The 15,207-nt window shown below is 42.9% G+C and overlaps 1 long non-coding RNA gene across 2 annotated transcripts in view; it reads left to right on the top strand.

Annotated features, from left to right (window-relative positions):
* Positions 1 to 14,757, top strand: part of LOC116571830 — a 38,699-nt gene extending 23,942 nt beyond the window's left edge. Inside the window, exons 2-3 of one of the 2 annotated variants that reach the window (XR_004278010.1) lie at positions 8,240 to 8,800; positions 14,493 to 14,757. This is a non-coding gene — a long non-coding RNA (uncharacterized LOC116571830). Of the gene's footprint in view, positions 1 to 8,239; positions 8,801 to 11,429; positions 11,661 to 14,492 lie in introns of those variants that run through there. The other variant, XR_004278009.1, reaches the window with a different exon arrangement.
* Positions 14,758 to 15,207: the final 450 nt, after the last annotated feature.

The raw sequence follows: 15,207 nt of genomic DNA, 5'->3' as shown, positions 1-15,207 counted from the left end.
CACTGTATCCCACTTCAAATGTTCCTCTTAATCTATCCTGGGTTTATGAAAATACTCTCTACCATGTTTCTTGGGGCCGTCCACTTGGAATCCTTTGAGAAGCAGCGTCTTCAGTGGTGCTGGCTGAGCTCTCAGGGGGACCTCTCCTGTTCTGAATTCTCTCTTTTTATTTATCAAGTGTCAGGTGCTGTAACACGGAGACAACTACCCCCAGCTGGATTGTTGACCTCCTCATGTCCTTGAGTACCCCAGCTTCAGAAACTCCATTTTGCCGCGGCAGTCCCCTCCTCGCTTTTTACATGTGACCTTTCTCCTGCCCCTCCTTCCAACGATCTGTCAGAGAGTCCCCGATTTTTCTTTGCTGGCAAGGCACTGTTACCAGTAATTGCAGAAACCATTAATAAAATGGGAGGGAGGGGGAGCGGGGGAGAGGGAAGCGAGACACAAAGGGAGTAAGTATTGTACATAGCCCACAGGCTTTTCCCTCCCACACATATGATTCACTGTTGTTCCCACCTCACGTGGGAAAATGTTGTCCTGCTGAAAATACACCTTAAAGGCAGCTCTGCCTCAAAGATATCACATATGCATATTAATAACACACACTTTGTAGTGCCTAGAGTTGTTTTTAACGAAGCCAGCTGAAATACACCAGCAACTTTCTCATCTCCTCCTTTGCGTTACGGAGGATCCCCAAGTGTGGGCTCCGTGGCGGCGGCCCCCCGAAGAGAGATGAAAGTGGCACCGTGAGTCACTCTCTCTGACGGAAACAGGGAGGAGAGGGAGAGCTTCGCTGGGCGAAATGAGTTCATCTTCTAGGAAGACGGAAGCTTCAGGAAGAGTTTCAGCACGGGAAATGGTCACAAATATCCATCAAAGAGTAAGTGACGGCAACAGCTGTGAGAGCAGAACAGGGGAAGGAAAGCCAGAGATGGACGTGGCCATATTTGCGGGAGGGTCTTTGCTTGAAGCTGCGTGAGAGAGAATTTCTCGAACCCTGAGATGACTTTTCCCCTCTGTCTTGTCTGCTGCTCTCCCATTGTCCTACAGGGCTCAACAGCTTGCTTATTTGAGAACAGATCGCCTCTGTGAGCCGGGCCAAACATAAACTTGAATTTCTTGGCACAATATAGTGTATTCTACCTATCAAGTTTGCCCTCTGTGGAGCCCATGGCTCTTTTTCTAAAGAATGACTGATGCTTGGAGGCTCAGCAATGAGCAGCCCTGACGAATGAATCTTTGGCTTCGCTTTCGTTAGACCAACATAAGAGGCAGGTGTGATCTTTCTTAAAGACTAGTTAGTGCAGTGGCTTAAAACCTGGTGCTAATGTGACCAAAGTAAACGTTTTTGACACTTCATTGTTTAACTTTACGTAGAAGAAAATCTCTTTGGTGCTTATAGGATTTCCTCACAAAGACGAATAGTATGGACTGGCCAAGACAGAGCCATCGTCAGCACTGGGAAGCCACTGGTGGGGGCTCCGCTGTTCCTGGGCTTCTCACAGCCATCCCGTCATTCCATTCTGGGTGGAAAGGCCCCTGGGACTGGTCACAGCTTCCATCAGTGGTCTCCTATGATTCTCAGTGTTTTTGTCTTCCCACCCTAAGGATCTTGTACACCAAGGCCAGATATCATTCTACTCATTCCAGTTTTATCTATGGCCCTGAAATTAAAACCAGTTCTTTTTATCTCAATCTTCTGGGTCTGATTCCAGGTTTTTCTTGTAATTTTGACTCCCAATCTTCCTTATCACTCAACATCTCAAATCAAATTGGATAATCTATTAGCCCTCAAATTATTTTCACTTTTTCTGATGTCTGTATCTGTTCCTCTGCTGTTACTCCTGGCTGGAATACTTTTTCCCCAAGTCTGTCTCTCAAAATTCTTTGATTTCAAGGCACTGTTCAAACCTCACCAGTTCCATGAAAAATGTTCTCACAAATGAAGATAAACTCTCTTTTGCTTAGTTTGTACCTCTCTTAAGGGTTGTGAGGTATTTTCATATAATCATTTATTCCTTCAACAAATACTGAAGACCTCAAAGGGCTAAACTTTGTGGCACATGGGAGATTGGCTATGAACCTATGTAACCTCCTTAAATTAGCAAGGTTATGCTAGCTGTTCTAAGAAAGAAAATCCACAACTTTTGGTAGTTTAATGTGATAGTCAAACATGGTATTACTGTATGGTTGGAGGCTATTTTCCACATGTTGATTCAAGGACTTTGATACCCATGTATTTTATTTATTAGTTATATATTGCTGTGTAACAAATTAGCCCAAAACTTACTTGCTTAAAAAATAATGATTATGTCATAATTTATGTGAGTCATGGATTTGAAAGAGTTTGAGCTGGGTGGTTCTGACGTCAGGGTTTCTTATGAAGTTGCAGTCACGCTGTTGGCTGGGGCCGGCAGGTCCACTTCCAAGATAACTCACTCACAGCACCTCTCCACCTGCCCATTGAGTGTCCTTGTGGCAGAGCAGCTGGCTTTCCCCAGAGCAAGACATCCACGAAGGGGCAAGATGGGATCTGTCTTTTATGACTTACACTCAGAAATCGTACTCTGTCAGTATTTCTGCATTCTATGTGTTAGATAGAAGTGAGTCACCAAGTCCGACTCACACCCAAGCGGAGGAAATGAAGCATCAACTTTCAAGGGAGGAGTATCGAAGAATTCATGCACCTATTTAAAAACCAGCGCAGCACAAGACCCATTGTCCTTCATGTGGTGGGGCTCTGGCATCATCTGGGGCCTCGATTCTTTAGCTTCTGACATGCAGAAGATGCAGTCATGGAGAAGGCTCAGCAATTTCTTAAAAACATCATCTGAAAAATGACACATATTCCATCCCTTCTCATTCAATGATGTGTATCCCAGGTGGCCACCCTTGGATCCAAGAAGTGGCTGTGAAGTGTCGTCTCTTATTGGGCAGCCATTTGCCAATGACAACACCCTGTACCCACACCTGCCCCAAGGGTCAGCTTCTCCAAGGCGGGGACCACTGTCCTTTTATCCCTCATTATACACATAGCACAGGACTGGTGCAGAAGAGGTGCCCTTTAAATATTTCACGGAAGAACGAATACAAGAATGATGGGATGGCAGCATTATTTTTCTGTATATTTCAAAAGATAGACCCAGGTTTGCTTCTTAACTGCAATACAGACCAACTACACTACTCCAATCTTATTTACAACTCAGCTGTGGCATATGTGTCTATGCTCAAAACTACCTAGGCGTGATGGTTCTCTTGTTATTTCTTATGAATTATTTATTTTCTCCCCTCTGAACTTTCTTCAAATGGCACATACCAAAAGACTAGTTCTTTACTAAAGAATATTATATAAAGGCAAGAATGTTCAAAGCTTCTCTGCATCACTACACAAACAATTCAAGTAAGATGCTGCAAATGCTAAAGTGATGGGATCACAGGGTAGCAGAGATAAGAAATAAATTGTCATAGCAACCAGAGGACCTCAGTTGGAAGGACTGTACTTCAACTTGAAAGGTGGTTCTAAAAGCTTAAATACACACAAAGAAATGGCTAATTTTATAAAGACGTCATTTAAATACAAGAGAATCTCTTTAAACTTTTTCTGAGTGAATATAATTTGGAAGCACTGTAATGTGGGAAAATACCAAATGAGAGCATTAATGAAGCTTCATCCTAATGTTTAATAAGAATGTAATTTGCGTTCATTGTTGAACACTCATTATGGTTTTATTTTATTTTAGAAAAAATAAGTTATTGTTCATTTGGGGACTACAATGGCAATGGACATTTAGCACAGAAAAATTGGAAAATGCAGAAAATATAAGAAAGAGAATAAAAAGATAATCCTACCACCCAGAGTAAAGTAATTTAAAAAACATTTTTAGTGTGTATACACACTTGAAAGAGAATTATGAGAGTTGAGTATGAGAATTAGACCCAATCATTTAAAATTAGGTATCTTAACCTTGGCTACACAATAGATGTACCTGGGAAGATTTAAAAAATACTGATGTTTGGACCCTACCCTTGACAATAAAATTCCTATGTATGCTAAAATTGCTATGTATGCCAAAACTGAGATTGCTCATATATTTTCATTTAGCATGTTGATTTTTTATGTTCTCTAATAACCATTTCTACATGACTTTAACATTCTGGAAAACACGATTTCTCATTACTGTATAATATTCTATAATTGAATTATAGAATAATTACAAATTACAATAAAATGATTATAGAATAATAGGACAATGATGAATTATAAATTAAATAAATTTTATAAACTTACTTGATTATCCCTATATTGTTTGCCCTCTTGACTGTTCCCATATTTTTGGTATCATAAATTATTTTGTAACCAATGTTCAGATTTAAACAGAATCTGCCACACAGTAGGGTGTGCAATAAGTGTCGATAAGTAAGTTAGGAGATAGAAATCTTTCTGGAACTCTCTGATTAGAACACCCTCTGACACCATTCGCTGAGTTTGGTTCCCACAACCACCCTGTAAGGGCAGTAAGTCGATTTTATTTTCCCCATTCTACAGCAGAGGAAAGGAAACTCACCTTTGATATAAAAGTTCAGCCCCTGAATCTGAAGCCTTGTCTGGCTTGTTTGTCTCCAGAAGGCATGCAAAAGCCCGGAGACTCTCTTGCATTGGCTCCTGCTTCTCAAGGCATTCCTTCCTTCAAAAATAAATTTGAGCAGCAGGGAAAGCTGATCTTCTTAGTTGTGGGGCCAATTTCCTATTATTAGGCGTCTCAAGGGACTTGACTTCATATTATTAACACAGTAAGGGTTTTTTTTTTTTTTTTTTTTTTTTTTTTTTTTTTTTTATGTCAGTAGAAGCTGCAGTTGTCATCCTAAAAAACCTTTGAGAATGATTGCGACACCGGCTAGCTGTTCCTCTGCTCGCAGGAGGAGAGAGGAGCATGGGTATAGCAAACAGTTCAAAAGCACTTTTAAAGTTTTGTCTTAATGGAAAATAGAGCAAAATGTTACAAAATGATTATGGAAGCAGGAAAGCATAATGAAGGCTCTAATGTTTGAAGAGACGTTTCCTCGTCTGCCAGCCACGTGTAAGACTTGGCCGAGGCTGGTGGCCACTCAGAGATTCACTCGAGGGACCTTTTCAATCGAGGAACAGGTCCCTCTTGGATTGCACCATTAATAACACCTTATTGAACCCTCAGGTTAGGCTCGAAAGACATCAAGTATGTATGTGAATTAGACCCAATCATTTAAAATTAGATGTCTCAACCTTGGCTACAGAATAGATATATCTGGGAAGATTAAGAAAAGCGTTGATGTTTGGACCCCTCCCTTGACAATTAGGATCAGAATTTCTTGAGATAAGAGCAAGCACCAATAGTTTGGAAGCTCTCAGGGGACCTTAATGTGCAGCAAGGTTGAGAACCCCTTGTTTAAGCTCAGTGAGCATCTTCCCCTGGGGAAGAGGAGAGTGGGTGAGTGCGGGTTCAACAGAAAAAGGGTTGGGAGGTGAATGAATGACAGTACCTCTCTGTGTACCGGGGACTACAGATTTTAAAATTTACATATTAAAAAATTCAAAGACCTAGGATCTGCAATCAAAGGGCAACACGATCTTTTATATCAGGAAGAAGGTGTGAGTGTCCCTGTTGGAAATGTGTAGGAGACTTTGGGAGGGGCACCACAGTTCCCCCAGACTGCTAACTTTCTTGTCTGGGGCTCAGAGTTTCCACTAGACGATCCCCCTTGAGTTGTCATTAGCTCGCTTCTGTTAAAAGAAGCCTTTTACTGACTACAAAGATAAAATAATAATGAGTTTACCAAGTACTGAAAAATTCTGAAATTGAAGGAAAAGCAATTAAGGGTTGAAAAGGCAAATATTTCCAAAAGAGACCTTAAAAGCAACCTTTGAAGCAATTGACAATGTTTAAAATTCTCAAAAACTGCTTCGTCAGATAAAGTCCCAAGAAAGTCCAGGCTGCAGCCTAATCTCCATGAAGTCCAGTGCCATGGACAAAGTCTTCTTGAGCTCATGGAAGAACATTGGCCCCAGCAGCCTACTTTTCACCTCTGGAAGGGCAGGAAAAGAAACTGTCGCTTGGAGAAGGACCCAGTGGTGGCAGCTGGCCGTTTGCTGAGCCTCCTCATCAAAGCCTCTAGGGTTCAGCACAGACCCCTGCAGCCTAGCACTGTTTCTGGAAGTTGGAGAACAAGTTCAGTTTATGCACCTGGCCAAACGCAGAAGTCCCACAGCATTCCCCTTCCCGTCTCCCCACACTCTGCCCCGCCCCCTACTGGCCTTAGTTCCCATATTTATTGGATTCATCATTTTTTTTTTTTTTTTCAACCAAGGCATTGTTTCTCTTAAATATCATTTCTTTCGCCTCTAGGGATATTGCATACACATTTAGTAACGAGACTGTTGGGTGATGTCATTGTAAATCTTGCACGTGTTGGATGATTTGCTTAGCTTACAAGACACCCAGAATCTACAAAACGACTGGCAGTGGTTTGAGCATTTCGCCTGTCCCCTGTGTGGCAAGGGGTGGGTGAAATTGCAAGGATAAAAACCCAGCCTACCACTGACTTGGTTGCTTTTAGTGTCACCCTCACCGCCCTACTCTGAGGCACCAAACTGCATGTCCTTACAGGTGCTGTTAAAGCAATTGTACAGAAAATCCTAAAACGGAGGGAAAAATAATCGTCTCCTTTCGTGGTTTTGTATGGTGTCTCCTTTGTCAAAAAACGGGGCACCACCTCTTGATTCATGCTCCATTTCTTAAATTTTTACACACACACACACACACACACACACACACACTCACACCGCTAATGAACGTGTGGAAAAAAACAAAACAACTCAGGTGGCTGATTCAGAAATCATTTACTTTCAACACCTGCCTAGTGGGGGAGCTGCAGACCCACAGACCACTGGCGGTCCCACTTTTTCCATCCCATTAGTGCTGCGCTTACCTGATTCAAGCTTCAGGCAGACCCTCCCATATTTAGCATTGGGTTCTTAGCCCTTTTCTTTCCTGGTGATTTTACCCTGGTGATCAATGTGATGTAAATCCCTCTATGTTGCCCCATGATAAAGGAGCGGAGTGGGGACAGCGTGGTCACTGACACACAGTCCTCAAAGAAATGGATCCTGGTCAGACGTGTGCATAAAATGTAAAGAAGAAATAACTAGCCAGAGAAAATCATGATGCAGAAATTGTGTTTCTTGGGGAAGGACTCTTAGCTTTAACAAGTTCAGTTTTAAAAAGGTTGTGTACGACTGCTGCTTAGTGAAAATACAGGATTGATGGAGAAAATAAAGATGTGGGGAGAAATGTAGCCTAAAACCCTGGGATGTGGAGAAATGCAGTAAGGTGAGCCCAGCCCTTTTTGATTTTTGGGTTCATCATGCATAACCATGCGCATACATGTTTCTGAGCTGTCATCACATCTAATGGATACTTAATCCGAATCTTACTACTTAAAGTGTACTCAACATCTTCATTAGAGCCATAAAAACTTAAACTTAAAGCCAGGCTACTGTTTGGAGCTGTAACAGAGCAATGCTCTGATCATTTCATTTAGATTAGAGGAAGACGGGAAAATTCGGATTTTTGAAAAGTGGAATCCCACGCTTAAATGAGAAGCATCTGGTGTCACCATTAGGTGGCGCACTGCAGCCACCAATCACTTGGGCTGGGTGGACGTGAGCTGCACCAACGCGGCCGAAGTACCTGGGCCCTTTGCTCGACCTTTCTTTTAACCGTTTAAGATTGCAGAAGACAGTGTGCGGGGAAGCCAGCAGCAGGAGTGTTTCTGCGCCTCTGACACTCTTTGTTTTAACATTTGGTCTTTAGCTGCATGGGCTGCTGCTTCAGATCCCTCTGCCCCCCTGTGGTTTCCCAGCCGTCTGCCCCCTGCTGCGTTAGCTCTTCCTTTCAGCGACAAGATTTTCATTGGCAGCTACACCCTCCCTACATGTCAGAACCTGCACTCGATTTGGACTGAAGCCTCGCTAGTTTTTGTATCTGCTGCATTTGCCGTGGGTCCGGAGAATTAGTCTAATGGGATGCTCTGTGTTGTAACAATTGGTATTCGAGAATCCTATCCCTGCCTTTCAACGTTGGGCAAAAGCAGAAAAGAATAGTCAAGAAATGAAATCACCGTAATTACTGGGGCTCTCAGCATCTGCTAATGTAACGCTTTTCCTTTAATCATGTCCTCTAACACGTAACCTTTACTTTCCCAGGTCACACTGGCTCCAGGGACAAATGCCAGAGCTCAGTCAGCGATCATAAGGCAGCAGTCATCGCCTTTGGCTCCAGGTCCTCCACCCAATAGACCCTTGGGACCCAAAGTACCCAAATTGGCTGCCCTACTCCTGGCAGCTTCCGGCTGTGCAGACCCTTCTCCTTGGAGGCCATTCTGACTTCTTTGCACGTGGCACTCTACCCCAGTTCCTTACTCAGGAAAGGGACGTCGCTGCTGCCCACAGTGGAGTGCCACTCCCCTTGTTGCTTTGTCCATCCATCAGTCCTATCTCAAGGAGGTGCTCCCAGGGCTCTCACAAGGCTGAGCCTGGGTTTTCTGGATTTTATCAGGCTCTCACTCGGGGAACTTGGAATGCATTCCCCTGAAGCTGGATTGGAGCAGATTTCATCAAACCTGCAAGTGTCCCTTGTCACCAGCAGGAAAGCCATATTCCAGGATGAAGCCTTAGCCCCTCGAGTCATGCATGACTTCTTTTGCCTCTAGCTGTATGGCCTTACTTCAAATCATGGCCTTTCCATCTCCTGGCATGCCATCTTGGGTAAGTTACCTTGATCTCTCTGCCTCAGTCTCCTGATAGGTAGCCCCAAGCTCACCTTCCTGTAGTTGTGAGGATTCAAGGATTCAGTGCATGTGATGGGCTTAGAACAGAGCCGGGCTCACAGTAAGCTCACACCCAATGTCAGCTCCTACTGGGATGAGAAAGTTTTGGTCTTTATGTTCCAGCAACTGAATCCTGGTTCCTCTTTTTGCAAAGGGCCAATTGAGACTTACTTTCAGGATGTCTGATTTTTTTTTTTTTAAGATTTATTTATTTACTTGAGATACACACACACACACGCGCACACACACACACACACACACACACACACACACACAGTGCTAGAGTGAGGGGAGGCGCAGAGGGAGAGGTAAGGAGGGAATCCTCAACTGTCTCTGTACTGAGTGTGGAGCCCAGCATGGATTGATCACAGAACTGTGAGATCATAACCTGAGCCAAAATCAAGGGTTTGTCACTTAACTGACAGAGTCCCCCAAGACACCTTAGGATGTCTGATGTTTTGACCCAGACTACCCAAATCCTAGAGGATTGGGGGCAGTTTTAACTTGCTATGTCTACCCTTCCATGAAATTTCCTTGAAATAAACATGTTAAAAGACTACTGATAGGAAAATTACTATTGACTTGGTGCCAAGACTAGAAAGTAGAAGCAAATTCCCCAGTTTGCTTTGTACTTGCGGGTGTGCTTAGACATTCATTTCTTTATGTTTTAGCCACCAGTCTCCCTTTCTCCTTCTTAAGAGTGCCCTGGAGTTCCTCTGGGAAACCACTTTCTTTCATTCTCAGCCATGTGAGATTGGGTAGGATTAAACCTCCCCCTGATGGACTATGGCATCAGACTACCCCACCTCCTTTGGCTGCTGTAATTGGTTCTGTGAGGGACCTCTAAACCAATCTGGACCAAAGAAACCTGAGGAGACATTTGCTGGGGTGTCTGGGAAAGAAAAATGCAACAGTCCTTCCCAAATACTACAGAAAAAGACCTTTCTTTCTCCTGGTGATGAGTGAAGATGTGAGGTCTGGAATTTGATAACTTTAGGAGGAAGTCAGCCTCAGGGAGACAACTGGGCTCTTGGCCATATCTTTCCAGCCTCTGGATCCAACTTTACCACAGTTTCCTCTGGCTCATTCGGCTACAACTCATCCAATTTCCTTTATTAAATCAATCTGAGTTGAGTTTTTGGCTACTTGCACCATAAAAGGTCTGTCTCTACTGAAACTCTGTGTCAATGTCAATATTCCTATGGCAGGGAAACAGCTCATAGTCTTATGAGATCACATTTGAAAGTGATTTTTGCCCTCTCCTTTATATTGAGATGTCTCAAATGTCTCAAAAGTTCAGAGCTTTGTGTATTTACATACAGCCTCTCTTGATTTGCAAATCCAGAGTGGGGTCCTTTGTTAAATTGTATTTCCAGGAAGGTGTTCCATCTATCAATGAAGAAATGGCTTTTCTCGCACTTCTCTTAAGTAAAGTAATTCAATGTTTGGCACATGGCAAGTGCTCATGGAATGTTTAAGAAATGGGGTTTTCTGGTTACTTGAATTTCTGATTAATTGAAAGTTAATTAGAAACTCTCCCCTCCAACACACATAACCTACCATTTCCTCTCTTTAAAAAATCTTTGTAAAATATATGAGCGCACTTTCTTTCCTTAGTAATTACAGTATGGCGAGCATAATTGCATTTTTGATGATTAAGAATTTTACAGTGCCTCAGGGTTATCAGTCAGAGTATAAATTCTCATTGTATAATATTTTACATGGAGAACTTGGAGGAAATTGGGCTAAATGTGGATTGATCCTGGGACATTCTCTAGAAGTTTCTTTTTTTTTTAAAACCCCAATATCCACCAGTTTTTGCTGTCCTTTGAATTATTCTCTAAAGAAGTGGTTTGGGCAAAAAGTTTGATCAAAATCTTGATTAAAGAAAATGTTTTTTAAATAAATCCTTTTAACTCTAGCATCGGTGTGCAGTAAAATTATTAATGTGGGGGAAGACTGGAGATCGGTGTGCGGGAAACCTGATATAAAAGGGACTTGATGTTAGCATTAGGAGATTCAGTGGTGAGTTTATATTAAGGATTAAGTTTGATTGTGTAGAGTCTCAGAAAGGACCCAGGCCGTCCTGGTGATGGGGAATCTGAGGAATGAGCTGATTGGATGTTGATGTCAGGGTGTCTGGTTATTATGGTTTGTTTATGGTTCATTTTTGAGTATGCCAGGCTATCTGGTTGTTACGGTTCATTCTTGTCCCGTTTCTTTTGTAGAGGGATGGCCCCACATTTCCAGACTTTCCCATATCCTGTGAATAGCCAGCCCTGGTTGGTTATCTAGAGAGATTGACACAGAGGGAACATATTAGGCAAACACATACTGTCCTGGTCGTCTTTTCTGCAGGTTTTTCTTCTCTCCTTTCTTTTCACTAGTAGTCAGATAAGATCTTGAGAATTCAGGGATTTGAGATCAGGGTCATTAGTTCTTTTAATCCATCAGAGTGTGCTTACTAACCAGAGTCAGAGATTAGAGGGGGACACAATAGCTCATGGAGTGTTATGGGCTGAGCTGTGCCCACCCACCAATTCATATGTTGAGGTCCTCACCCCCAGGACTGAACAATGTCATCTTACTTGGAGATAGGATCTCTGAAGAGGTAATGAAAGAAAATGAGGACATTCAAGTGAGCTTCATTGAATAGGACTGCTGCTTTTTATAAGAAGAAGAGAGAGAAGTACAGACAAGTACAAGGAGAAGATGACATGAAGACAAAGAAAAGTAGTTTGGTCATCGTCAAGCCAAGAAGAGAGATCTCAGAAGAAAAATCCCTGCTGACATCTTGAGCTTGGACTTACTCACCTCCAGACTGTGAGAAAATAAATTTCTATTGTTTTAAGGCACTGTGGCTCTGGGTTCTGACAGTCCTAACTAAGTGAAGCACGGAGATGGCTGAGAAAGAGCAGGCCGACCACCCGTGTGTGGCCAAGGATGGGAGGGAGAAGCTGTAGATCACGTCAAGAGGATGAAAGGGTCTCGCCAACATCCAGGAAGCAGAGATCAGGTCGTAGAACATGGAGAGTCACTGGCTGGGGACCAGCAGGTGCTGGTGAGTCCTCCCTTTCATTTCAATCCCCTGGAAGTTGCAGCTCCCATTTTTCCACCCTCATCCCAAGGCCTTCTAAGCCATGAAGAGGATGGGTTCTGGGATGGTTCAGAAACTGGCATCAGATGAGTGAAAGCTTGTTCTTGTATTTTTTTTTTTTTTCAGCCTAATCTGTCCTTTGCTGGAGTCGTCCTTCATGTGAGTGTTGATGTTACTGACCTGCTGTCAGCAGGACATGCCGTTGAGCTGTATTTATAGTAGTGATGATGAATGAAGCTTGAGTGAGTGAAACTCTCTCACCACTCTGCCTGTGAATAAGGTTTCTCCCATTTGGGGAGAAATTACAGGGGTTTCCTGGAAGACGATATATTTGCTGGAGGACTGGATGGAGACACAGTCCATGATTGGGGGATGAGCTTCTCTTCATGCAAAGTTTAATGGCATCTTTTCTTCCTCCTTTAAAAATCAGTTTTAACCTCAGTCACTCCTCATTAGCACCATGCTATGCTCATGTTATTTATAGACAAAATAATTTACTCCCAAGCCAACCAGCCATCACTGCAGTGGCTGAATAATGTGGAGATTACAGAGATGAGTTTCGTGGAGATTGAGATCTCCCAAGGCTCAGCTCCCACAGGGCAGACAGACAGGGGGGATTCTAACATGAGAGAGAGAGAGGGAGAGAGAGAGAGAAAGTCTGAAATGTGTTATAATAAAAGTATGAATGGATTTCATTTGGAGAAACAAAGGAAAGAGAGAATGTTCCCAACTGGGCAGTCATTTGGGGAATGAAGGGCCTTGACTCAGGCCTTAGGAGAGGAGGTGTAGAACCACAACAGGTTTAGACTAGGGGAAGGGCATTTGAGGAGGAGAGAATGACTTGGACAAAAGCACAGGGGCCGAAGAGAACAAGGTTTGTTTCAGAGCAGAGAATAATCCTTGAAGGCCCAGGCAGAGTATATAGAGGTCAAGTATGATCAAAGAGATTGGTTTAGGTAAGACTGAAGGTGATGGCTGCAGCTTGAAGGTGGCTGGCTGTGACTGCCAGGTTGAGGAAAAGACCCGAGAAAGACATTGATCCACAAAGATCCTTAGTACCTGAGGAGAGATGGAGGCAGGTAAAACCCTGAGGAAAAACACTAGCTTTTGAGCATACTTCTGGTTGAATGAGGACCAAAGGGGAATACAATGAGAAGTAGAGAAATCTGAGGCTTAAGGGATGATAATTGAGGGGGATCAAATTGAAGTTATCTGTTACCTCAGTGAAGTAGGTAACAAAGTAATCTGGTTGTGGTTTAGTCGGGGCTTGAGAAGGTGGAAAAGAATCTGAAGAGCTGTGAAGAGTTAAAAGGGATCAGTAGAGACAGTCTTTGCTCAGACAGAGATTGCTCAATGGACCCCGTGAGGTGGAATTAGACGGCAAGGACAAGGGGCAGATCCAATCTACTCCATTATGTGGATCTCCAAGCCCTGTCCAGTCCTGCAACAACGGTCTGTGGTTCAAAATGGCAACTCCAAGCAAAATGGCTAAGTGGAATAATGTGAGACTAAAAATTGCAGAGGAGGGTGTGGTTGTGGATGAGTGGGTTCCAGAAAACCAGCATTTTGAAAGCATATCTGGGAAAATGGAGCGAGAATAGCAGGGGATTGAGTGAGGAGGTAGAGATTAAGGAATTAAAAGCCTTGAAGACAAAAGACCAGGTTCAGCAGCAGTGAGAGAGGATGGGAGACGTGGAAAGATCACTGCATACATCAGATGTCGCCAGTCTTTATTTTTTTCCCCAGAAAAAAAAAAGTGAAAATAATGAAATTGACAGTTTCTCTAGATGAACCCAATCAACAACATCCTTTTGTACTTTCTGGTGTGTAAATATACATCACAGTTTGCGGATGATAATAGGTTAGGGTTAGAGCAGAAAGAGCAGAAGGATTTCTTCTAGATCTATGCTGAATAATGAGAAGGAAGGGACATTATCCCTCATCTCAATCATTATGTTCTTCGATGATAATCTTTGGAAAGAGAATCTCAGCCGGCATTTCCCCTGACATTCTTTTTCAGACGTGTGCTAAGTTATAGCAGGGTTTCTTCTAGGAAGTTCCTACTTCCCTTTCGTTGGCTGGAGCAGGAATATAAAGCAGTACCTGGAAACAGGACACAAATTCTTATGAGTTGTGGTGTCCTGAATTGATGGGCTTTGGGGAGACTGAGAGGCCACCATCGAATCTAAACAGGCAAGACAGTGTCTTATATTTCGACCCTCAGGAGGTCTAGGTAGCAGGGCTCTTTTGCTACTGGCCGGAATACTAGCGTCTATGCTGCCTATATCTGAAATCTACCGAGAAAAAAGCGATGCTGGTTCTCAAGGTAGAGGATACAGGTTCTGTCCAGCAGCCATTAGGTGGTGCTGCCTAACCAACATTCCCCACTCCGTTTCAACACCCTGATGAGTCCTTTTGCCTTTGCTGTGGGTTTCATATTCTGTGATAATCTTGAAAAAAGATGGAAGTGGCTGAAATTTATCTATCACTCCCTTGAAACTTCTCCGATTCTCTCTCTTTTTTTTTCCTCAAGAGTAGCCAGTAACTGCAATACAGAAGCCCAGGATGGGAAATGGCCGCTCAGACAGAAACAGCCATTGATACCTGAACAGCACTTACAGCACTTTCCGCTTTACGAAGAGTCTTCACACTTTACGTCAGAGTTCCTGCATCATAGGAGGTAAATGCTCAAAAGATCGTTGAATGAATACATGAAGTATTGTGTGGAGACAAAAATGAATGTGAAAATCGCATCAAAGTTACCTTATGAAAAGAAGTGGATGTTCCTGAGGACTGAGAAATAGGACACATAATCTCACGCAGGGGCATTATCCAAGTTACCTTGTTAGCAGAAAATTGAAACAAAAAAAGCAACAGCAACAACAATTTATATTAAAAACAGACTCTCAACTCCCCTTGTTTCCAAGTAGGTTCTTCAAGAAAGATTAAAGATGCCCTTTCCCATTGCAGACTGCTACATGGAACATACTACTTTTCGATGGTCCTGAATGAATGTGGGGGCAAGCAGGGCAAAAAGTTATTAAAAGCAGTACGTCTAGTTGTTCTCACTATTTTGCAGAGGATTTTTATTTACCCCTCGAAATCCATACATTCTAATTTAAATAAGCGATGAAATTTTCCAAGATACATTTCACACCAGTTTCTCTAACTCTTCCATATGGTATGTTCTTGGGAAGGAGAGAGATACAAACTTTGATTCCAGCTCTCCATTTTGATGTTCACAGGGG

This window comes from Mustela erminea, chromosome 13 (assembly GCF_009829155.1).
Source record: "Mustela erminea isolate mMusErm1 chromosome 13, mMusErm1.Pri, whole genome shotgun sequence".
NCBI classification, from domain to species: domain Eukaryota; kingdom Metazoa; phylum Chordata; class Mammalia; order Carnivora; family Mustelidae; genus Mustela; species Mustela erminea.
The sequence above is the reverse complement of the archived record's forward strand: the minus strand, read 5'-3'. Positions and strand labels throughout refer to the sequence as shown.